We start from the raw sequence: 25,958 nt of genomic DNA, 5'->3' as shown, positions 1-25,958 counted from the left end.
TCAGAATTTAGCTAGAGGAGCAGACTATAAAAATGACCCCTATTCTTTACTCCTTCCTTTGTTCTCTGCAATGTAACATTGCAGTTTCTTCCAACAAGGAGTGAGATCTCTTTGTTGAATGTTTTTTGTTTTGTTTTGTTTTGTTTTGTTTTTGAGACGGAGTCTCCCTCTTGTTGCCCAGGCTGGAATGCAGTGGCACTATCTCGGCTCACTATAACCTCCGCCTCCCATGTTCAAGCAATTCTCCTGCCTCAGCCTCTGGAGATGCTGGGATTAAAGATGCCTACCACCACACCTGGCTAACTTTTTGTATTTTTAGTAGAGACAGGGTTTCACCATGTTGGCCAGGTTGGTCTCGAACTCCTGACCTCAGGTGATCCACCTGTCTCGGCATCTCAAAGTGATGGGATTACAGTCATGAGCCACGATGACTGTTGCATTTGGACTAGTTTTGTGAATTGCATGGCCAATATAGTGCAACAAAGGCTAGTTAGCACGTAACAAACAAAGAGACAACCTACAGAATGGGAAAAATATTTGCAAACTATTCAACTGACAAGGGGTTAATAGCCAGAATATATAAGAAGTTCAAACAATTCAATAGTTAAAATAAAAGTCAACAAACAATCTAATTTAAAATGCACTAAAGATCTCAATAGACATTTCTCAAAAGAAGACAAATGGCCAACATCAATAATCATCTAAAAACTGCTATTCAAAACTACAATGAGATATCATATCACCCCAGTGAAAATGTCTTCTATCAAAAAGACAAAAAATAATGGAGTCCAGTAAGGATGCAGAGAAACGGGAAAGCTTGTACACTGCTGATGGGAATATAACTTAGTACACCCCTATGGAAAACAGTATAGAGGTTTCTCAAAAAGCTAAAAACAAAACTACCATATGGTCCCAAATAAAGGAGATATATAACCAAAAGAAAGAAAACTCAGTACATCAAATAAATATCAGCACTCCCATGTTTACTGCAGCACTAGTCGCAACAGTGAAGATTTGGAATCACCGTAAGTGTTCATCAGTAGATGAATGGATAAAGAAAATGTGGGGTCTATATACACAATGGAATAATATTCAGCCATAAAAAATAAAATCCTGTCATTTACAGCATGGATGAAACTGGAGGACCTTATGTTAAGCGAAATAAGCAAGGCAAAGAAAGACAAGTATTTCATGTCCTCATTTATATGTGCAAACTAAAAAAATTTATCTCATGAACATAGAGGGTAGAATGATGGTTCCCTCATAAAACTGGAATTACCCCATAATCTTTCTGTTAACCTACTTTTTCAATTTACCAACATATTTAGACTTAAAAAATCAATAAGTGTAGACTCTCTTTATGTTATTGATAGTTATGAAGTACTAATTTAAAGGATCTTGGCATAACACATTTAACTAAGTAGTTTTCCTTGATACTTATGTGGTTACCTACTGCTCACTACTTTAAGCATCATGGCAATAAACATCCTTGTACAGTTATCTCTTTCTCAGATCATTTCCTTAAAAAAGATGGTGAATGGTTAGTCAAGGAATATATATACTGAAATCAGTGATATACATTACAAGATTATAATCTGGAAACGAAATATCCATTAATATCTGTATCAACATTGCTCTCTTGAAAAGTTTGTGAGGGAAGAAGACTGAAAATATGTTGAAGGAAAAAAAAAGTGATAAATACCAGCCCAAGAATTAAAGAAGGAAAGGGATCCTGCTTAGGTAGGGCTCATGATAATCTTAGTAATTCACAGAGAAACTCAATCTGGTTTAACATGCATATTTTTTAGGTACCCATTGTAACAGGCCTTTCTTGCATTGCTATAAAGAAACTATAGGACACTGGGTAATTTATACGTAAAGAAGTTTAATTGGCTCACAGTTTTGCAGGGTGTATAGGAAGCATACAGCATCTGCTTCTGTGGAGACTTTAGGAGGATTCCAAAAATGGCAGAATGCAAATGGGGAGCAGGCTCATCACATGGCAAGAATGGGAGCCAGAGAGAGACAGAGTGGTGAGGGCAGAGACACATACTTTTAAACAAACAGATCTCATGAGAACTCATCATTGCGAGAACAGCACCAAGGGGATGGTGCTAAACCATTCATGAGAAATCCGCCTCTATGATCCAACCACCTCCCACCAGGCTCCATCTCCAACACTGGGATTTACGACACAACATGAGTTTTGAACAGAGACAAAAATATGAACTATATCAACCATATAGTAGACTAGGTCTGTTTTCCTGTATACACTGAATATAGTATAATGATAATTTCCCATTCATCCATATTAGAAATTCTATTGAATTATCTTAACTATCCATTATTATTTATAAAAGTGCTTTATATATTAAAGATATCCCCTATTGTCACATATATCGTCAGAGAGATTACAACATATACAAGTTTTTGACAATACCTCAAAGCAAATTTTAATTGTATATGTATTCTTCTTGTATCCTCTGTATTTATTACAGCTCTTACTGTATATTCTAAATTGCTTGGGTTTTATCATTTTTGATCAAATACTAATTGTGTAGAGGACACTGAGGCCAAAGTAGTGGAAGCTGGCTATGATTTTCAAAGGTTTTCAAGTAAATTCTGTAGACAAACACTCCAAGACAATGTTGTATCTCTGGGAAAAACAATTATGGCTAAGAACAATTAAGCCCACTGGGAGAAAGATAGCTTATTGCATAAGCTTTATTCTCCAGTGGGTCAGTGTTATCTTGGCATACAAAAGATGACACATCATTAATGAAAACCAGGAGAGAAAATGTTTTTAAGGCTATCAAGTTCCCAAAAGTCAGAGGTCAAACTAAAATGTGTCAGAAGCTGTCAAAAACATGTTATTTCCATGATCATAAACATGTTTATGAACAGCAAGGCTAATCACATTGAAAAATTACAAGAACAAATTCAAAGTTTTTAACCTAAAAGGACTCTGGAACTTTTTAAAGGAAACCCTTCTTTAAAAAGAAATCTGCATGTTGAATTCTGTCACTCTTCTCATTTAAGAAGCATTAAGTTTTCTAAAAAACCATGATAATGAGGAGTAGCTCTGTTATCTGTGGCAAGTTTATGTATAAACGTTGTATACCAGCAAATCTGAATACATCTGCCATTAAAAGCACAAGTGTGCCCCCTTCTGAATAAATGAAATATTGAGTCCTATATTTACACTTAAAATTACCAACTCCCTTCTTTCTGGACCAAACTGAATAAATGAATTTGGGCAAATACTAATGGAGAATTTCAAGAGCACTGTTTTCTAGAAATATTTATGATGGCAAAATTCTAAAAGAATATTTAGATGAAATATGCTATGTCTTTTCATATGTGTTTGTTTCCACAGCTGGAATCCTCTAAAATAAGTCACCAGGAAAAAATTCTGATCTTATTCTAGACAAAGAATGAAAAGCCAGGAGGTTACATAACCCAAAGTAGAGTGGAAATAGTTGGGTAGAGAGTTGGCAACTGTTTTGGAAACTGAAATAGTGTTAAAGATGTCAGGAAAATGTGAAGTGACATTCCAATAAGACAGTTCAAAGATGTTTTGAAAGACAGTAGCTATGTAAGCCACGTACCTTGTGTTGACTTAAGTTTGACTTTGTTCACTTAGTTCTATAGTTGAAACAAGTCCCAGAAGGATTAAGTAGGTTTTGGGAAATTACTTAATGACTAAGTCATATTTTTCTACCTTCAGTCAAGTGCTCTACCTACAAGAAAAAAAATGGTGATCCAATTGAGCTATTCTGGTATATTAATACATGTTTAATAGATCACATCTATAAAACTATCTCAATCTAGATTCTTCTCTTATTTCTCCTTCTGTAAATTCAGAGCCAAATCAACTTTTGACCAAAATATGTTACCATGTTTGATATGTTTATCTTGGGCAGTGTGACACTTAACTATTTTAAAGTATCATGGAAATAAAATGTGGATGATGATGAGGAAGATGACAATGACAATAGCAATTGTTATGAAAATGAAAATGTACTTTGTCAAAACATTATTAAAGGATGACAGTTAAATGATAGCTTAAATCATAGTTAAATGATATCCTAAGTCATCTGATAAACAGGAATTAGTTTCTAACCAAGTTCTCCAATTTATAATCAGAGAATATTGTGCTTTGTCTTATATTTGCTGTTATGGTGGCAAAAATAATTTGTCTCATTTTAAACACAAAGGTTGACTGATTAAACCTATAGCTACTTTGCTAGTTTTACTGTGATTGATAGCTAAATCAGTTAACTTCCTTCTAAAGTTCTGTAAATTTTAATACATTAGAAAACTAAATATTTATATGAATTTCATCAGTATCTGCCTTTCTTTACTGATGTATACATTAGAAACAAATTTCATCAGTCTTCGTTTTCTAATTCACATAGAAACTCAATCTGATTTATCATGCATTTTTTTTTAGATTACCATTGGATGAGGCCTTCCTTGCATTGCTATAAAGAAACTACAAGACACTGAGTAACTTATAAGTAAAGAAGTGAATCATTTATAATTCATTTATAATTGGCTAGCAGTTTTGCAGGGTGTATAGGGAGCATAGCAGCATTTGCTTCTGGGGAGACTTTAGGAGGCTTCCATCATGACAGAATGGAAATGGGGAGCAGGCTCATCACATGGTGAGAATGGGAGCCAGAGTGAGAAAGAATGGTGGGGCCAGAGCCACGCACTTTTAAACAAACAGATCTCATGAGAACTCATCATCATGAGAACAGCACCAAGGGGATGGTGCTAAACCATTCATGAGAAATCCGACTCTATGATCCAACCACCTCCCACCAGGCTTCATCTCCAATATTGGGATTTACAACACAACATGAGTTTTGAACAGGGACAAAAATATGAACTCTATGAACCATATAGACTAGGTCTGTTTTCCTGTGTACACTGAATGTAGCATAATGACAATTTCCCATTCATCCATATTGGAAATTGTCAAATGACCATCCTCTACCTTTGCATATTTTTCTACTGAATTATCTAAAATATTAATAAAAACAAAAGCAAATATTGATGAAATTTGTATAAATATTTAGGATTTTCCTCTCTTCAGCAAACCCCTTCACTTCGTGGCCATTTGACTTAGGTCAGATCTAGTTTTCCACATGGTATTTAAAATTCATATCTTTTAAGAATGAAGTAAATTATTATTTTCTATGTATTTCCAGAAAGCACTAACTTCTGACGTTATCAGAATTTTGGATGAAATAAACACAGGTTTTTAACAAAGTAAATACAGTATATCACCAGTTTAAATTCTTTTCCAATACTATTCTTTCATGATTCTACAAAGATTCTACACAGAATCTTTCCAACACTATTACTCAATAAATTCTCCAGAATACTGCATTAATCCACTTAAGTGTTGAATCTTTAAATTGCTGTTCTCAATGGATAAAACTGACTGATAAAAGTACATTTATAAATGTCAGTTGCCATATGGTTTACACTTTTGCTAATGATGAATCACAAGATTAAATCAATCATTGGACAAATACCATTATAAAACTGTGAAATGTTTATGCCAATTCTCTTCTTTTCTCCCCAAGTAACATCACTAACTTGTGCCATTATTTACAAACATTTAACCCGTACCTCCTTTCCTGCTATAAGATTCAAATTCACCAATTGCAGTTAGAGTGGCCACCTATTACTTGGCCAATGTATTCATTTTAAAAGAACATTTATTGAATCAACATATATAAAATATCTTTTGGATTTAATTAATAGGCCTCGTATATTCATTGCCAAAGATACGTTCTCAACTAAAACATACCCTATGATCATCAATTCACAGAGTTGTTGCTGATTATTCGTAATTGTGCAACGAACCATCTTGTAGAATAAACAACCTCCATAGTTCTTATTTTGAAAAACTTTAAAACATTCAGACTAGTAATTACATTGAATGATAGCTTAATTTAAATTGTAAAAGACCTCTAGTGGATTGTTTATTTCATTTACACTGTGTGATATGTTTCACATAGAAAGAAGTTATACATACTCATGAATCAATATGTACAATGAAGGATTAATATTTAAAACAAATGTTTTTTATTCTACTTTTTAAAAATTATAGAAATTGAGCCCAGTCTTCCTACTGCTACTTCTTGCAACTTACACACTTCATATGTACACCATCTCTTTCCTTGGCCCTTGTGAGACATCATGTGTTTTTCACCTAATAATGATGTAAATATAAACACTCTTAATATTTACATTTCATCAGAAGGTTTTATTCATGTATTTATTTTGTGAATTGCTAATGTATTATCAGTACGGCCATTCTTTCTTAATTGTGAATTACTTTGCATTTGTGAATTTGTTAACTGTAATCACAAACTATCTTTGTTGCCTGGGCTTAAAGAAAAGGCCAGATGCAGACCTGACTGATCACCACATTCCATTCCCTAGACTGTAGAGCTTGGTTCAAGAATGGACACCAACTGAAACTAGTCCAGTCTCATAAGAGTATTGCAAATTAAAACAACAATGAGATACCACTACACATTTATTAGAATGGTACAATCCCAAACACTGACAAGGACAAATGCTGGCCAGGCTGTAGAGTAACAGCAACTCATTCATTTACATAGAAATGAAAAAAGGTATGGCCATTTTTGGAGACGGTCTTACAGATTCTTACGAAGCTAATCATAGTGTTACCATATGATCCAGCAATTACTCTTGTTGGTACTTCTCCAAATGATTTGAAAACTTATGTCCACACAAACCGGCACACAAGCATTTCCAGGGACTTTATTCAAAATTGCCCAAACTTGGAAGCATTCAGGTTATCCTTTGATAGGTGAATGATAAACAAACTGTGGTATATCCATGCAACAGAATAATGCCCAGTGATAAAAACAAGTGAGCGAGCTCTAAAGCCACACAGAAAGGAACCTTTAGGGCATATTGCTAAGTGAAAGAAGCCAGTCTGTGAAGATTACACATGGTATGATCCCAACTATATGACATTCAGGGAAAAGGAAAACTTGAGAGACAGTAAAAATATCACTAGTGGCCAGGAGTTTGGCAGGATGGAGGGAACCTGAACAGGTGGAGCACAGAAATTTTAGAACAGTATTCTGTACAATTCTGTAATGGTGTGTAAATGACATTACATATTTGTCACAACACATACAACTCTACAACACAGAAGGTGACCTCTAACACAAGCTATGGATTTTAGTTTATAATGCTATATCAATACTGGTTCATCGGTTGTGATAAATGTACCACATCAATACAAGATGTTAATGGGGAAAACTGTGTATGGAGTATTGAATATCTTTGGGAACTGTCAGTATTCACAGCTCAATTTTTTGATAAACCTAAAAGGGCTCTAAAAAATAAAGTCTATTAATTAAAAAAAAACTGGTCAAATGAATCATAGTTCCAAAAACTCTACTGGTGTTACCTGGAAAGAAAATCATAGGAAAGGCTTCTTAGGGATTAGGGATTACCGTATGAAGAAAGCCTACCCATAAATAAAGCCAATATTATATAAATTGAGGTGAATAACAGGAAAAGAGTGAGACAGAGAGATGGACTCTTGCATCTTCTTTTTCCTCTGAAGGCAGGCAAGCTGTGCTTGAATTTGGGGCTACCTCTAAGCCTTTCGGGCTACAGCTACCTCTAAGCCAATGGAACCCTTTTAGGTCAGAATGAGTTGAACTCCTAAACAATCTAGTTCTATATGTACAAATAAATATTGCAGTGCTAATTTTATTTTTAAAAATTATTTAATTTCTAAGTTGATGGAGATGCAGTGCTAGATTTAATTATCAGAAACACAGCTCATTTTTAGAGTTGAGAAGGGAACATTTCCAAATTATGTTGCTAATATACCCCCAGAAATTTGGTTAAAGACAATGAAACAGATTTTATTTAAGTAGCACTGGGTATGGAAGAGGTCTAGACAGTCAGTGGAATTCCCACAGTAGTTGCTGTGGAACAAGTGAAGTCAACAGGTAGGGGCTGACAATGAGCAGGAAAGGCTCCCAAAGTGAACAACAATAGCTGCTCTGTTTTATTTACTGGGCATCTCTGTAAGTATTTCTTTGAACAAAGGAATAGTCAGTCAATACAAAGTATGGAAGACACTATATTTGAACATGGGTAACTACCAAGTTCAGGTCTTGCTCAGTTCTAGGCCTCCAGGAGAACCATGGAGGAGGAACTGAGACACATAAACAATAACCTGGAAATTGAATTTAGTGGGCATTTATTATTACAACACATCGATTGGCTGTGTCAGGGTAACCAGTCAACTTTCTCAGAAGACACAGTAAGCCTCTGCAGGGGTAGAAAGAGCTTAGCAGAATTGGGAGATCCATTCTGATGTCTTAATACAGTAGAAAAAGGGAGACGACATCTACACAGAAGTGGGATGAGAGCATGGACAGAGTGACACTGATCTCAACGTGTACCTTATAGATGCTGTTTTTATAAAGAATCTATCAAGATGGTCTTTCCAAATTGCTGCTTCTGTGTAACACCTTGTATTCCATAACACTTCCTGGAATGAAGGAATGGATGAATGGTGCCCCCTAGAGTTGTTCAATCCAGTGACCTTGCTGTTGTCACACTAGCATGAGTACTTCAGTCTCCATATTACCATCTGTTTCAGGTGGGCATTTATGTCTCACTGCCATAATGTTAAAAGTCATGCTTACAATCATCTTGGGTCCCCTCGGAATCTCAGATTATCTTCCAATCTAGTTTTAAGTCCTTATTTCCCACCCCAGATTTTCTCAAGACAACTTCTAAAAAGTTCAATTTAATTTAATTTTATATTAAGTTTCATGCCTGATCACCAAAACCTTTGCTTTTGGACAAACAAACATTTATGTGTCTATTGAAAGACTTGCATACAGCTATAGTAATGTAATAATTATGATGACAAACATTATAACAATGAGCATTTATTGTTGTACCACACTGTACTTCTCAAACATTTTGAAATACATCACCCCATTCTAGGAGCTTCTAACTTCTAAATAAAACGTTGACTGACTTTTCTAAGGTGTCCAGAGGATTCCTCCTCCAAATAACTGTCTATTTATCAGGTACAATTGGCAGCTCTGCCAACTGGGATTCCTGCTGCTAATGTGGTTTCCCATATTGCTGTGTAGGAAGTATTCGTGACATCAGCTTCTGAACCAGCCATGGAAATAGCAGATCTCACACACACCTACTCTCCGCAAATCATCATGGACAGTTTTCCTCTTTCATGTTTGTAAAAGGGGGAGCAGATGATTTGTGTTGCTTGAGGGGGTGGAGATAAAAATTCTCCATCTATTTCTTGCACATCACAGCCACGGAAAAGATTTTAAGATCTGAAGTAAAAATGAATAATTTTGGACTCAGCCCTTGCCTCTACTGCTGTCTCAAGAAGGGTGCATAATAATGTTTTTTTTTTTTCCTTTTTATCTCAGAGTGCTGGCAAATGTGTCAGGGAATGAGGATTAATTCATTTCTGAAAAACTCCTTTTAGTCATAAAAAAATGGAAAGCAATTTTTATGAGCATTCTGAATGATTTTTTGATGTCAATAGTATTGAAGATGAAAAAAATGGCAAACTAAAACTCTACTTCCTTTTCAATTAGTTATGTTTAAAGGCCAATGTAGTTTTTAGAGAAGCATCTATACTTTGATAAATGTATATCCTTCAAAGAATAGTTTCTGACAGATTATGTAATTTTGTAACAGAATTTCTTTTTTGATCAATACTTTTATGTGATCATGAACATGCTTCTTCGCCATTATGCCTAAAAAATAATCCATATCTTAGCTCATTTTTCATCTGTAAGATTTTTGGCTTTGGAGGTACTTATTTGAAAGCTAAATAAGGTCTCACTGAAGCCTCAAAAGAGACAGTTCTGCCTGTTAACATCTACACATAAACTTCATGACAACATATGTTCAAAGACATTTTTTATTTACAAACACAAATATTTTTACCGTTAGGTGGAAACGATGTCATGTTATATTTATAGGAAAATGCCTAGACATGGTCAGAGGTCCCTGTTGCTATTAAATGAGACATAAGATGGTCACTTTATGGAAGAGAGATGTGGTCGGGACAATGTCAAACAAATTAGAACCAATCAGGGGCAGCAAGAGGGATATTTTTTAAACTCTTTATTTTTTAACCAATTTCAGGTTCACAGTAGAATTGAGAGAAAGGTATAGAGATTTACCATATATCCTCTGCCAGTACACATGCATCCTCCCTCAGTATCAACATCCCTCCCACTCCCAGAGCGGTGCCTTTGTTACAATTAATAAACTTCATTGATAACATCATTATCACCACAGTCCACAGATTATATTAGGGTTCACTCTTAGTGTTGTACATTCTGTGTGTTTGGACAAATGTATAATGACACAAATTCGCCGTTGTAGTATGATGCAGAGTAGTTTCATTGCCCTAAAAATCCTCAGTGCTCTACTTATTCATCCCTTCCTCCCCGCAACCCTTGGCAACCACTGATCTTCATGCCATCTCCATAAATTTGCTGGTTATTTCTTTTCACCAGTTAAAGTGGGTTCACCATGCGAAGGATAAAGACAGCTAGCTTCCAGTGGAGTTGATTCACCAGTTTTCAAATGATAAAATTCTAACTATATTTTTGCTTGAGAGAGGTTTTTTTTGTATTCAAATGTTATACATAAAGTGAGAGTATTTTGATATATTTAAGTTGCTCACTATTTTAAATGTGCATGGTTTCATTTATAAGAATGTGGCTGTACTGGTGCCCAACACATGGAAGATTCTCTCACATGATAAATCTGACCTTTTGCTATAGCTGTCCTCATTCATGTTCTGTGACACTCATCTCTTTGCCCACTTCATGAAGGAGAAGACTGTTTATACTAAAATAAGTTATCTATGTTGTCCCTGCCCCCTACTAAGTCATATTTAACTTATCCGTTTGGCATTGGGTCTACCATGTGAGACCCAAACAGAACAGATTCCAAATTGTATTCTTGTGCTTCTAAACAGAGAACACAGAAAAGCATTCCATCTATAAGAGCAACTCTTTATAGTTCCTATTTCACACTGCTGTATCAAAGAATGACTTTAGTTCTATGCATTCAGAATGCATCTAAAATAGGCATAAAAAATAATGTAATTGTACATTTAAAAATAACTACAAGAGTATAATGGATTGTTTGTGATACAAAGGATAAATACTTGAGGTGATGGATACCCCATTTACCCTGATGTGATTATTACAAACTGTATGCCTTTATTGAAATATTCCATATGCCCCATTAATATATACACTTACTATATACCCACAAAAAATAATCAAAAATAAATAAAATCAGGTGTAAAGAATGATTGAACACTAAGATATTTGCTTTGGCATTTTTTGTTTGTTTGTTGTTTTTTCCGGAGATAGATAGGGCCTTGCTATGACATCTAGGCTGGAGTGCAGTGGTGCAATCATAGCTCACTGAAGCCTTGAACCCTAGGCTCAAGCAATCCTTCTGCCTCAGCCTTCTGAGTTCTTCGAAATATTTTTGAGCTAGTAATAACGAACTTTGGAGTTTACGTAATCTGGGACTACGTGCATGAGCCACCATGCCCAGCTAATATTTTTGGAGACAGGGTTTCCAACTCCTAGCCTCAAGTAATCCTCCTACCTTGGCCTCCTGAGTCCTTGGAGTATTTTTGAGCTAGTGACAAAGTACTTTAGAGATTACATAACCTAGTCCATTCTGTTTTATAATGGAAGAAACTTAGGCCCAAGGGAGTAAACCTAATTGTCCCCCCAAATTTCTAATCATGTAAGCTACCGAATCCTTAATTCTACATGGTTCACAACATATGTATAATTTTGCCTGTTTATTAACTTATCATCCCTATATGAGATTCAATGGGAGTTGCAGTACACAAATTCTTTTGGCCAAGACCTTCCGATCTAGAATAAAATCACCTGGGTTTGTAACTTAGCTCTGCTACTTACTAGCCAGATAGGTTAGTTAACCTTATCATGTATCTTTTTCCATATCTTCAAAATGGAAAGTTTAGTACCAACCTCTTAGGGATATATGTTGAAATGCAGAGCAGAGAGACTGTTTAATAAATTTTAGCCACAGTGATAAATATTAGCATTATCCAGCCAATCTATTTCTAAATAAATAGTCCATAGTAGAATTTTCATCAGACCTTTTCTGTCTTTTATGCAAACTGCTAGTCTTCATTTCTTTCCTTTACTTCTCTGGAACAAAAAATGTAATCTGAAAAAATATTATAATGTATGTCTAAATTGCATGGTCCTAAGCAATATATCTTTTAAGGGCTGTGTATGAGAACCCAGTTATATACCATTCAAAAAAATCCATGAAAGGGAATTAAGTATCTAATATAATAAAGGAAATATACCCAAAAATAAATGATCAGAATATTTCTCTCTTGACTTGATACTGATTTTTGTCAAACGGTTTATGAGTTCTCTAAAAAACTTCTGGCAAATTTTGGTATTGATGACTATGACATTCACTCTCCAATGGAAATACTATATAAACACTACTACAAGAATTGACAAAGCCATTGTTTATTGTTCTAAAAAGTAGAGCTTTAGAACCCGCTAGGGAAACTATTTTCAGTGAAAAGTAATATTCATGAAAACTTTAAGCATGGATTCAATCAATAAAATGCATCTCTGCAAAAGTAATAAACTAAATGTGAAATTGTTAACCAATTCATATCTGCAAATGGAAAGGAGAATAATTATCAATCTGTATTCTCCATGTGTTACAAAATCTCTTTGGGTCACAAGAAAGTAAATTTAGTTGGCATAATGTTACGTTTCTCATACTTTGCACCATGTCTCAAATCATAGCATATTATTATTTGTATGTAATATATACAAGACAACAGAAATACATGCCAAAGCAAGTAAAAGTGCTGGGAGTTTTCTGTTTGTTTGTGTTCATTAAATTATGCATTCACGTACAAAAGCTTTCTATGATTGTGTACCAAAGTATTAGTATCAACTCTCCTAAAATGTGAAGAATGTTTTTATTAAGCAATTCACTTATTTTCATTGCTCACAGACATTCTAGTATAGAGTTTTAGAGCACAGGGCTCAGGTTCTGGCTCTAGGTTCTACTGGAATTCAACTACTTTCTAGATCTAAACCTTAGTTTTCTTAAATTTAAAGTGAGGGCAGAAATAATATATATGTGGCAAAACTGCAAGCATAGATGCCTGGAATATAAGCACATACAATGTATATGTGTGAGTGTGTTTGTGTGTGTGTGTGTCTGTGTCTGTGTATATTACATACATGCATGCCTTTCATTTCTGTTTCTGTTTTTTTAGGTAATGCTGAAACTGTATTTGTTCAGCAAAAGTCAATTATTTGTAACATTAGTCCAAATCATCTCTTTTTTCCTGGTTTCCATTCTCCTTGGCCTTTCAGATTTTTAGTGTTTTTTTTTTTTTTTTTTTTTTTCCCACAGTAGGCATTTAGTAAGTATGTATTGCAATGATTTTGACTCCTTTCTTATTCAGCGGTATCTAAATCTTCCCTTCCTCTCCCCTGGAGACCTTATTTATTTATTTTTACTTTTATACCTGATGGTCCTGATTCTTCTTCATTTAGATCTGGTAATCTGTCTCCTTTTCTAGCTCAGTGAAATTCTACTGATGTAATGCAGGGTTTCCTGGCTTCTGCACTACTGATATTTGATGCTGGATACTTCCTGGTTGTTGGGGCTTTGTTGGGCATTGCAAATGTTTAGCAGCATCCTTGGCCTCTACCCACTAGATGCCAGTAGCACGCTCTATCCCCTGGTAACAACCAGCAATGTCTCCAGACATTGTTAAGTAAATATTCCCCCAAAAAACTGCCTCTGGCTGAGAACCACTACTCCAACGTATTGGTTGGCATTTCTAACTTTAGAGTTCGAAAGTTACATGTTTAAGTCTTGATTCAGTCCTATCACCTGATTTTGAAAATAGTAGGCATTTAATAATAACTTTTAAAATAAAGGGTGAAAACTATGATAACCACTTAACCTTTCCAATCATTAGTTTCCTGATCTGTGATACAGGAATAACAAAACACCTATTTTTAGGGAGTTGCTTTAATGGCCTCAAGTGGGATTTGGTGAGACCTTATATTTCAGCTGCTGTCTAATTTGGGTATCTGAAGTGGACATGAAAATGGGATCAAACTTATAAGTGTTTAACTAGGGGAAATGTCTATGTGAAAGACAATGGAAGCGACCTAGGAAAATCTAGAAGAGCAGAGCCATCAGGAAGCAAGCCTGACTCTGAGGAAATGGGAGAGGAAAGGGGAGTGCAACTGTCCTGAACTGCCATGTAATATAAAGAAGTTTCAGCAAGGCTGAAGGGGAGTCCTGGAGCCATAATCAACCATCAGAGGAGTCCTTCTTGCCTTGGAATTCCTGCCATGCTCCCACCTCCACTGGGAGTTGTCCATGGAAGATATGGCCCTAATGCAAAGAGGATAATAGATTGCAGAGCATGGCAGTTGGGGCCCTTCCTCAGTTACGCTCCTTGTGGTGGAGGTCTGCTAGGTGCATGCTGGTGTCTGATAGCTACTTCACACAGTGCTTAAAATAGATTGGGACATGATGATGATGATGATCTTTGTTATGGTTACTAGCATTATTCATATGCAAACCTCATCTTACACCAATGTCTAAACCCCTAGCCATATTCTGAAATTCCTTAGTACATGTTATCTACACCACCTTTTTGACATTCCATAGATATATCTATTTTGAAATCTATGAGGAATCCCAAAATTACCACATCCAAAACAACATAATCTCATTTCCCCCTACCCTGGCCCAGGTTTTTCCTTCCCATTCATCACCAACTCAGTAATGAACACCATCATCCACTCAGTTGTTCAGATAAAAACTCCTGCAGTCATTTTTGACTCCTCTCTTTTACACACAGTGTCTGATCCCTGAGTAAATCTTGTCACTTGGCCTTTAAAATATATCCTGAATCCAATTACATGACTCTTCCTCATGTTTCGTCCTTCATTCCATCTGGCAATCATTTCTGTCTCTTTCTTCTCCAGAATAAAAATTTGCATGGAAGAATAATAGATGATTAATCAGCATGAGCCTAAGGCCTAACATCATTGCCTAGGCCAGAGGTTGACAAACTTTTTCTTTAAAAGTTAGACAGCAAACAGTTTAAGCTTTGCCAGCCAAAAGGCAACATCAAAAATATTATTTAGGTAGAATCAAAATATCATTTACAGTAGAATCATTAAAAAATGTTAAAAATAATTCTGAACTCTCAGGCAATGAACTAGATTTGGGTCACAGGCCATAGATTGCCAAACACTGGCCTAAAGCATCATCTCTCAACAAACAGGTTACCTTTTTTACTCCTTATTTTCCAACAATATTCTTTGCAGGAGAGACAGAATAATGGTTCTTTTATAATAAGATTTCATTTTATTCTGTTTCTCTCAAACTTCCTATGGATTCTGGTAATAATTGTTGTAAGACTCAAAATTCTTCCCTTGGTCTGTAAGTCACTATATGATTTGTCTCCCACTTTACTTCATGTCTGTGACATCATTTCCCACCACATCACCTCTTGATTTTTGTCTGTCCTACAGCCACATGGGTTCCTGGGGTACTCTGAATGCCACTCACATGTTCTGCTTCAGGGCCTTTGCACTGGTGTCTTCCTCTGCTCTTCCCTGACAGCACCACCTGGTTGCTCTCTCACTTCACATACCCCTCTGCCAAAATGTCACCTTCTTGGAGAATTCTTCCATGAATACCCAAACTCAAATATCACTTCTCTGTCACCCTCTCCTCTTACTCTGCATTAGGCTCCTCCATTACACTTATCATTGCTGGGTAACTTGCTCATTTATTGGCAGTTTGTCCCCTCCACTAGAATGTTAGCTGCAATATATGCTGGGATTTGGGATAGTTCACAGGATGTCTCCATGCTAAGAAGAGTCTTGATACTGAGTATAAAGGACTCTGATTTTTTTTTAATAAACACACAAGTAGGGTTTAATGTCATTTTGAATCATTTATTACATTGTCTATATTAATGCCAAGCACATTAAGTTTTGAATCCTATCTTCATTTTCTTCTATTTTGTTACTCTTTCTTACACATGATCTGTGCTAAATGTTTACAACCATTAAATATATATAACATATTCCATGTTATATATATTCTATATATGTATTATATATATGTTCTATGTATAAAAGTAGAGAAAAAGTATAGCAATAAGATATATAAAAAATTGAAAATTCTCTAAAATCTCACCTCTAAGAGATAATCAGTGAATAAGTTGATTTAAAAATTTTTTTTTATTATTATTGTTTTGAGGCACAGTCTTGCTCTGTCATTCAGGTGGGAGTGCAGTGACTCAATCTCAGCTTACTGCAACCTCCGCCTCCCAGGGTTAAAGTGATTCTCCTGTCTCAGCCTTCTGAGTAGCTGGGACAACAGGCGTTGGCCACCACGCCCAGCTAATTTTTGTATTTTTAGTACAGCGGAGTTTCACCATGTTGGCCAGTCTGGTCTGGAACTCCCGACCTCAGGTGATCCACCCACCTCTGCCTCCCACACTGCTGGGATTACAGGTGTGAGCCTCTGTGCCCAGCCAATATATTTCTTTGGTGTTGTTTCTATGCACTATTCCTTTCTTTTCTTTTAATAAAAATAAGATAACACTTTCTATAATACTTGAACGGCTTATAGACTTTTTAAATTCAGTTAATACTAGATTTTTAGTATCTTTTCATGCCAGGAACTTATAATTTGAGACTTAGCTTTTGAAAACTATGTGAGAAAATACAGAAAATCCATTACTTAGGATACTTCTGGATTAAATTATTGTAGAAGTGACAAGTATAGGCTTTTAAGTGAACCAGAGATGATATTTGGGGGCCTAAATGCATAGGCATTAAAATATAGATAGAGTTGGGAGAAAAATGTCATCTGTAGGTTAACAGGCTACCTAAAAGATACAGACTAACAATCTGAATTCTACAAGAATAAGAATGAGATCAAGCATTATAATAAAGGAAGAAGTAGCAAAATTACAACAGAGCAGTGAAATGGATACGCTTTCCGGCAATAATTGTGAAAGGTCTGGTAATGAGAAAGTAGCAAGAGCTAGTGGCTGCCACATAAAGAGAAAATAAACGAGATTAAATAGCTCAAGTTATAGCATGATGACTTCTTTAACAATCTGGAAAAGGTTTTGAGGGACATTTAACCATAGACAGATATTTTATGTGTAAAATTAAGGTTAGAAAACTTATTTTCTTTTTAATGTGAAGATATACATTTCAAACGCAATGTTACTGCGTTTTATAACTTAAATTATTATTACTAGTATTATCTTTTTTCAGAACTCCTGAGTTTTAGTTAGAGCCGCCAAACATTTTCACATGACTGAAGGGAGGCATTAAAAAGTAAAGTAATAGAAAAAGAGTTTTGCTATTTTTTATGAAGGAGCTGCTCATATGGAATAGTTTCTTGCTTATAGGACATTATTAGAGTTTGCAGTGACCAGTCTTCATGGTGTGCTTTTTCTTTTAGCTTCCAATTGCTTTATGCTCAGGAGTTGAGTTTCTACTTTGATTTCCTCCCTGTGCAGCTGTGATGCCGAGAGATTCTAGTGTAATCCTTTGAGCCAAATGCTATTGTTGCTAAGGCAGGACTTAACGATATACATATAACTCCTATTTGGGATGTGGCTGTTTATTTATTTACCCCTGTCTGGTGGAGCACTCTGGGGACATTCTGAGTCTGTTTAAATGAAGGCATGCTTAGCATTTGGAATCACACATCATCCTTTTTAGCACAGACTTATCAAAGATGACTTTATACTTTATTACGTGAAGGGTCTCATTTTAAGAATCAAGATACATATTTTCTCAGTTTTTACACTTCCCAAATGGCCTCTCATCACTTTTCTTCCCAATATTCACATAGGTATAGTCTAAAAAGGCAGGATCTGTACAAGTTTTCCCACTTCCTAAAAAAGCTTAGTGGTTCTGATAATCAGCAATGATAGGAATAGATGCCTTCCCGATGTTCTCGAAAAATTGAGGGACTGTAGATTTCATTTCATATTGTCACTTAGACTTTCATTAGTATGTCCCTTTATCCATCAACTTTCTTGATATGCCATGACAACAGAGTAATTTACGGCAACCCTTTAGTTGAATCACGATGTATTTAAATTCACTGGAGGCATTTCATTTAGAGCTCTTATCAAAACACCTCAGAATCAGAACTGTCTCTACCTGACCCCCACATTTTGCAAATCCCATTACCTTACTAATGGCATTTTATATCTGTAAATCATTTTAACCTTTGAAAAGCACTTTCAGATTTATTGATTTATTTGTTCAACTCTATGAGATCATATGACTTGCTAAGCACAAAGCTGGGGGTAGAAGAAATAGTAAAGTATGGTCCAGCCTAACAAGCATCTAACCAGCCAAAGCTGGGGCAGAACTGCTGAACTGTGGTACTCACCATGATTCTCCAACAATGGTCCCCAGAACAGCAGCGTCAAATTTTAAGAAATGTGTTTCACGGACATAAAGATGGTAACAATAGATACTGGGGACTACTAAAGGGGGTAGAGACGGCGCAGGGCAAAGGCTGAAAAACTACCTATTGGGTGCTGTGCGCACTACCTGGGTGACAGGACCATTTGTACCCCAAACCACAGCATCGTGCAATATATCCATGTAACAAACCTGTATGTATAACCCCAAATCTAAAATAAAGGTTGAAATTATAAAAGTTAAAAATAAAAACATAAACTTATAAAAATTTTAGAAAAAACACAGAAGAATATAAAATAATTTTGGAAAGTTGCATGGGCATCTCACATGCCTGGATGAGAATATTCAGTATTGGTAATATTAAACCAAGCTAAATTTCTATATATGTGCAAGTTGTTTTCTATCAGAAAAAAAAAAAATGTTGATGAAGATAGATGAGGGGAAACTTGCAGATATTCCACCATTCAATAAAGCTATAATCAAGAGAATGATCAAGAACTGGTGAGGGAAATAGAAAAGTCATTGAGGAATCTACATAGATAGTAATGCTATATTATATCATTAAATATGTGGATTTATCTAATAGGTAATAAGTGAATACATGTAGTAATTATACCAGATAAATATTTGTTATTTATATGATGCAAATATTTGTAATGTTCAATGATAGTATTTTACTTTGTGAGGTTATAACATTTATTAAACAAAGTTTGTTAAGCTAAAACAAATAAGCAAACAAAGAAAAAAAAATGCATTAGAAAGGCAATCTTAAACCCCCAACCAGACTAGTGGAATCAGAGACTTGGGGAAAAGTGTATTGGAGGCCAGCTATCTGTATTTTAATAAGCTCCCAGGTTTCTCTAAGGCTCATAAAAGTTTGAGAAACACTGGATTATATATTAGTAGTAAGAATATTTTTCAAAGTCAACACTGCAACAATTTGCTTACGTTTGGGGCTCCCATTAAAAACTAGGTCATGTAGTTACAATGGCTAAAACACCAAAAGCTTTCAACTGAGGTGATTTTGCCCTGGAGAAGACATTTGGCAAAATCTGGAGTCAGTTTTGATTGTCATGACTGGGGGAGTAACTCATGTATTCAAAAAGCAGAGGCCAGGGATGCTGCCAAACATCCTACAATGTACAAGACAGCTCCCAAACACAAAAGAATTATCTGGACCAAAATGTCAAGAATACCAAATTTAAGAATCCCTGAAATAGAAGTAAAAGAGGTTGTGAGAGCAGAAAGGAAGAAATGATTCATTTCTAAGCGAGTAAGGCAAAAACCTAAAAAGAAATCACAAGGAGGTGGTGATTTGGCTGAACATTAAAGTACTAGAAGAATTCTGATCAGGTTAGAGAAGGTGATGGAAGATGGGTATGGGAAGAGTGGAAGAATGGGGAGTTGAGATTGGAGTTCTAGCTTGGGAAAACCACCTGCTGTAAACAAAGCCAGGGAAGTAATAACAGATATGATACCAACTCTGTTAGCCAGTCACACCTCCCCACTCCACCTCCTTCAAATATATCACTGGGCCATTTTTTCCCCTCCTTCCTTGGAGAGAATATCTTTCAATTTCTTTGGATTTCTCTATGTCCATTTTTTTCTTGATAATTAAAGATTCAGTTGATGCATCCATTTCTACATCACCATCATCGTCTTATAGTTATAAGTCACTTTGCTATGTTTCAAAATACTTGCATATTTTATCTCATTTGAGGGCAAATAGCTTAGGAGTGTGAGACCTGGATTCAAAAATCAGATTTAGGTTGGATGTGAATCATGGCCCTATAGAACTTGGGGATATGGTTTGGGGTGAGGATCAAATAAACTGGTACCTGTAAAGAGACTAACACAGTGACTGGAACAGGAAAAGCTTAATACATGTGAATTACTATTAAAAATACTCATATTATTATATTTTGCATCAATGCTATCAGGCAAATAATGAATGTTTGTATCATTGACCTGTGAAGGCAATGAAGCTCTGAGAGTATAAGCAGCTGATTCTGGAAGACCAAACACATTTTTGTGAAACTAGAACCTGGGTCTCTTGATGGTTTGAGGTTTTGACTTTTACTCTATGGAGCCAGGCACAAGCACATATTCATCATACACATCCAAACAAAGATTTGGATCTTCAGCAGCTTAAAACTATACCCTTCAATTAAGAAATGGACTTTGTGCACTCAAGCTAGGATGTATATATGTCACCACTTGGTAATGACAAAATGATAACAGGGAATGGGGAAGTTTTATACTAGGGGAAGCAGCTTGAATATGGTCATTTCATTAACACTGCTTGAGCTTTACCTTGTGTCCAGATGTGTAGAGATGTAGTAAATACAGAGGCATCTCAAGGAATTTATAGTCTAGTGCAACACAGTATGTCAGATTTAGACACAGGATAGATACTATGGGAACCCAGGAGATGATCATCAAACCTGCCTGAACATGTTGGTATGGTCAGAATAGGTCCAAGGGAGTCACCCTTGGACTTAACTTGAACTTAAAAAAGAGCTGACTGCATGAAGAGGCACTGTGCAGGCTGGGATCCCATTCAGACCTATTCATCTTCAGTCCTTCTCTTTGTACTTTTCAAAGATGTACAGATGCAAGATGTGGGCTTAAAACTCCCACAGTTTGGAAATACTCCTTCAAGTTCATACTTGTCACAAGTTTCATAAATTAAAAGGCAAGACTGGTGACCCTAGTGTACAAATTTGTTTGAATGTCTGTGTCTAAGTCAGTACAAACAGCTTTTGATATATGTTCTGATTTTGCATTCATTTGTGTAAAGGTTTGTGAAGTGAAATAGAATAAATTTTCACCTTAGTAAATAAATATCTGCAGTGAATATGTTCTGTTCACAACTAAGTAACATATATGATCTGAGGTTTACAATCACGTTAAATATTTGTTTTACATATAGGAGTAGCAAAATGTCCACAGAACAAAGAAAGAGGGAAACTGGATTCTAGTCTGATGCCTCTAAAGAACTGGGTGATCTTGAGCCACTCACTTTCTGTTCTGGGTCCCATTGTTCCCTTTTACAAAAGAAGGAATTAATAACCTCTTAATATTCTCTCATATGTTTTATTATACAAGACAATTCCAATTCTATAGAATTAGACATAACATTTAAAGATCCCAGAAACATACAAAGAGTTAATTCTCATTCTCTCTCTCTCTCTCCGCCCCCCCATTCCTTTTTTTTTTTTCAAACCAAATCCTCATCCGAGCATATGTATGGTTTTCTAATGTATTCGAAAAAATATTGGCTATCTGAAAATTATGACTATTTAGATTTATATTAATTTTATAAAGTGTCTAACATAAAATACTTATTTCTCAATCTAACTTTTTCTTGTTAAACACAGAGGATCATAGGAGGTGTTACAACAGCAAATGGATGTTGTATTATTATAACGCATATGCACACGCACACACCAACACTCACTCACATGCACACACACCACAGCTGAGTGCTAAACATGGACAAAAGGCAATAGGCACATTTTTCATGTGAGTAATTGTCACCATCATAGCGACTGTCTTTGAAAGACAATGTAAAATGTCATGTCTGAGTGGTGACTCAGCTCCTGTCAATCTGGATTTATTTTTATAGAAAGAGCAAATGGAAATCAAGATGAAATGTTTGAGCAAAACTTATTGTTCTCTAGAAATCACTCAAACAATAGTTTAATCTTATCCTCTATTTCAACTATTTTATTTCTCCATTCTCGGCTTGTCTATTAGACTGAATGCTGAAGCAAAGAGTCTCCAGAAAAGAGGGATAACTAATTCCTGCCATCTAAATATTGAACACTGACAAATTTTCAAACTACATCCCACATCTTCTTACATTTTCACCTTTATATCTTCCCAGAAGTATGGACTTTGATGGGAATGACAGTCAGAAAAGGGATTAAATGACACATTTCTTTCAGACAACTGATGCTTCTGTGAGCAAGAGACTACACAATGCAATATAAATCAGGTGTTGGTTTGAGTTATGGGAAGGAATTGGTCTTGTTTATATATCTTAGATATCAATAAAGCAGTCAAAAGGAGGCAATCAAAGTCAGCATTAGAGTGATAATATACTTGCACAGTCTTGTCTCCAGCCTCATGCTATGTGCTTGCCTTTACACAAAAACAAACAGGAAAACAAACCACAAATTAAAGCTCTGAAGTTACAAAGTCTCCTGCATTTCTTCCCTTCTCAGCCATCAATCCTTTCCCCAGCCCTCGCAGTAGCATCCCTGGAAAGACATCCAAGGACCTAACAAAGGAATCAGGAGGAGTTCTACATTTAAGGCAGACAACTATAGGATCACTGCAAAGGTTGAAACAGAACCATTCAAGAGAGGGCCAGACTGAACCACAGAGAAATCCTCATTTTAGTTTTCACAGAAACTTGCATCGAGGTAAGAAAGAATGAAAGATACAGAGAGAGAAAATCATGTATATTTCTTTGATACCCTAGACTTACTCCCTGGGGCTAGATAACCAGGGTAGAAATTGTGGCTGAGAACTATGACCCATTAAACTGTATAGCAATAAATACTGGAAAACTGTCCAGAGCAACGTGTCCCAATCTTTGGGTTTACCAGTAATACTTTATTTTGCCTTTTTAAATGTATTATCTACATAGTCATTTTTTTAACTGAGCTCATCTTTCTTACTGAATTGACTTAAATAAATGTATTTAAAGAAAGACACTGTATCATTACTATAAAAGCAAAACCAATACACCTGGCATGAATTAAAGATAACTCCCAAAGTGACGATGATGAAAGGAAATGGTGCTAGGAGAGCCTCACACAAGAGGCTGAAAACTGCAGGTCTATTACTAAAAAAGACGTGAACATGAATTACAGAAATGCTGAAGACCTGAACGGCAGGACCAGACTGACACTATACCCTCCCAACAATGATGTGCTGGTCCATGTTTAACAGCCGTCTGAGAAGAAGAGGCTGACTTGTAGAAATTTCTGATTTCTGTGTGTAAATCTTCCCACCATGTATAATTTCAGGCTATTGAGGTAGCATCACCGGATATGGATGGGAGGAGATCCAAACAGCCTGCTCCTGTAAGCATCTAAGAGGCAGCCCAGCACACAACTGCCTTTTTTTTTTTTTTAATTGCATTTTAGGTTTTGGGGTACATGTGAAAAACATGCAAGGTTGTTGCATAGGTGCATACGTGGCAGTATGATTTGCTGCCTCCCTCCCCTTCACCTATATCTGGCATTTCTCCCCATGCTATGCCTCCCCAACTCCCCACCCCCCCGCTGTCCCCCCTCCCCCACAACAGACCCCCGTGTATAGTGCTCCCCTCCCTGATTTATAATCCTTTGGATATATGCCCAGTAATGGGATTGCTGGGTCAAATGGAATTTCTATTTCTAGGTCCTTGAGGAATCGCCACATTGTTTTCCACAGTGGTTGAACTAATTTACACTCCCACCAACAGTGTAAAAGTGTTCCTATTTCTCCACATCCTCTCCAGCATCTGTTTTCTCCAGATTTTTTAATGATCGCCATTCTAACTGGCGTGAGATGGTATCTCAATGTAGTTTTGATTTGCATTTCTCTAATGACCAGTGATGATGAGCATTTTTTCATATGTTTGTTGGCCTCATGTATGTCTTCTTTTGTAAAGTATCTGTTCATATCCTTTGCCCATTTTTGAATGGGCTTGTTTTTTTCTTGTAAATCTTTTTTAGCTCATTGTAAATTCTAGATATCAGCCCTTTGTCAGACAGGTAGGCTGCAAAAATTTTTTCCCATTCTGTTGGTTGCCGATTCACTCTATTGACTGTTTCTTTTGCCGTGCAGAAGCTGTGGAGTTTGATTAGTTAGAACTCAGAATTCAGAAGCCAACCCAGAACCGCACAGTCTCATGGAAATTGAACAACTTTCTCCTGAATGTTGACTGGATAAACACTGAAATGAAGGCAGAAATAAAGATGTTTTTCGAAACCAACGAGAACGAAGACACCACATACCAGAATCTCTGGGACACATTTAAAGCAGTCTCTAGAGGAAAATATATAGCAATAAGTGCCCACATGAGAAGAAAGGAGAGAACTAAAATTGACATCCTATCATCAAAATTGAAAGAGCTAGAGGAGCAAGATCAAAAAAACTCAAAACCTAGCAGAAGACAAGAAATAACTACGATCAAAGCAGAATTGAAGGAGATAGAGACACGAAAAACCCTACAAAAAAATCAATAAATCCAGGAGCTGGTTTTTTGAAAAGATCAACAAAATAGACAGACCACTAGCCAGACTAATAAAAAAGAAAAGAGAGAATAACCAAATAGATGCAATAAAAAATGATAAAGGGGATATCACCACAGATGCCACAGAAATTCAAACCATCATCAGAGATTATTACAAACAACTCTATGCACATAAATTAGAAAACCTGGAAGAAATGGATAAATTCCTGGACAGTAGCCTCCTCCCATGCCTAAACCAGGAAGAAGTCGAAACCCTGAATAGACGAATAACAAGGTCTGAAGTCGAGGCAGCAATTAAGAGCCTACCACCCAAAAAAAGCCCAGGCCCAGATGGTTTCACAGCCGAATTCTACCAGACATACAAAGAGGAACTGGTACCATTCCTACTGAAACTATTCCAAATAATCCAAAAAGAGGGAATCCTTCCCAAATCATTTTATGAGACTAACATCATCCTAATACCAAAACCCGGCAGAGACTCAACAAGAAAAGAAAACTACAGGCCAATATCCATGATGAACAGAGATGCAAAAATCTTCAATAAAATACTGGCAAGCCGATTTTTTTTTTTTTAACTTTTTTAAGTTCACAGGTACACGTGCAAGTTTGTTACACAGGTAAACTTGTGTCATGGGGGTTTCTTAAACAGATTATTTCATGACCCACGTATTAAGCCTAGTACCCATTAGTTATTTTTCCTGATCCTCTTTTAAGTAATTAGAAGTACTGAAGGAATTGAAACAGGAAAACTTTTTTCATTACCCATTTCTAGGTAATTAATTCCATCTTAGTGTTACACTCAAAACCATATTCCTTTATCAGTTGAGAGATATATACATCCCCCATTTTGGAAAATGTAAGTCTTAGATAACTTCCTAGGCTACCTTTCTTTTTCTTTTCTTTCTTTCTTTTTTTTTTTGAGATGGAGTCTTTCTGTCGCCCAGACTAGAGTGCAGTGGTGCAATCTTGGTTCACTGTAGCCCCTGCTTCCTCAGTTCAAGTGATTCTCCTGCCTCAGCCAGCCTCCCGAACTGACTACAGAAACGTACCACCACGCCCAGCTAATTTTTGTATTTTTAGTAGAGATG

The 25,958-nt window shown here is 36.1% G+C and overlaps 1 long non-coding RNA gene across 2 annotated transcripts in view; it reads left to right on the top strand.

Annotated features, from left to right (window-relative positions):
* The window catches only part of LOC105730004 (uncharacterized), a 173,969-nt gene that overhangs the window by 12,669 nt on the left and 135,342 nt on the right, over window positions 1-25,958 (top strand). For both annotated transcript variants that reach the window (XR_001110364.3, XR_001110365.3), the window contains exon 2: window positions 3,377-3,464. This is a non-coding gene — a long non-coding RNA (uncharacterized LOC105730004). The remainder of the gene's footprint in view (window positions 1-3,376; window positions 3,465-25,958) is intronic.

This window comes from Aotus nancymaae, unplaced genomic scaffold (assembly GCF_030222135.1).
Source record: "Aotus nancymaae isolate 86718 unplaced genomic scaffold, 86718_ANA_hifiasm-v0.15.2.pri h1tg000046l, whole genome shotgun sequence".
Taxonomy (NCBI): domain Eukaryota; kingdom Metazoa; phylum Chordata; class Mammalia; order Primates; family Aotidae; genus Aotus; species Aotus nancymaae.
Note: the sequence above shows the minus strand (reverse complement) of the source record. Positions and strands in the feature narration are given on the sequence as shown.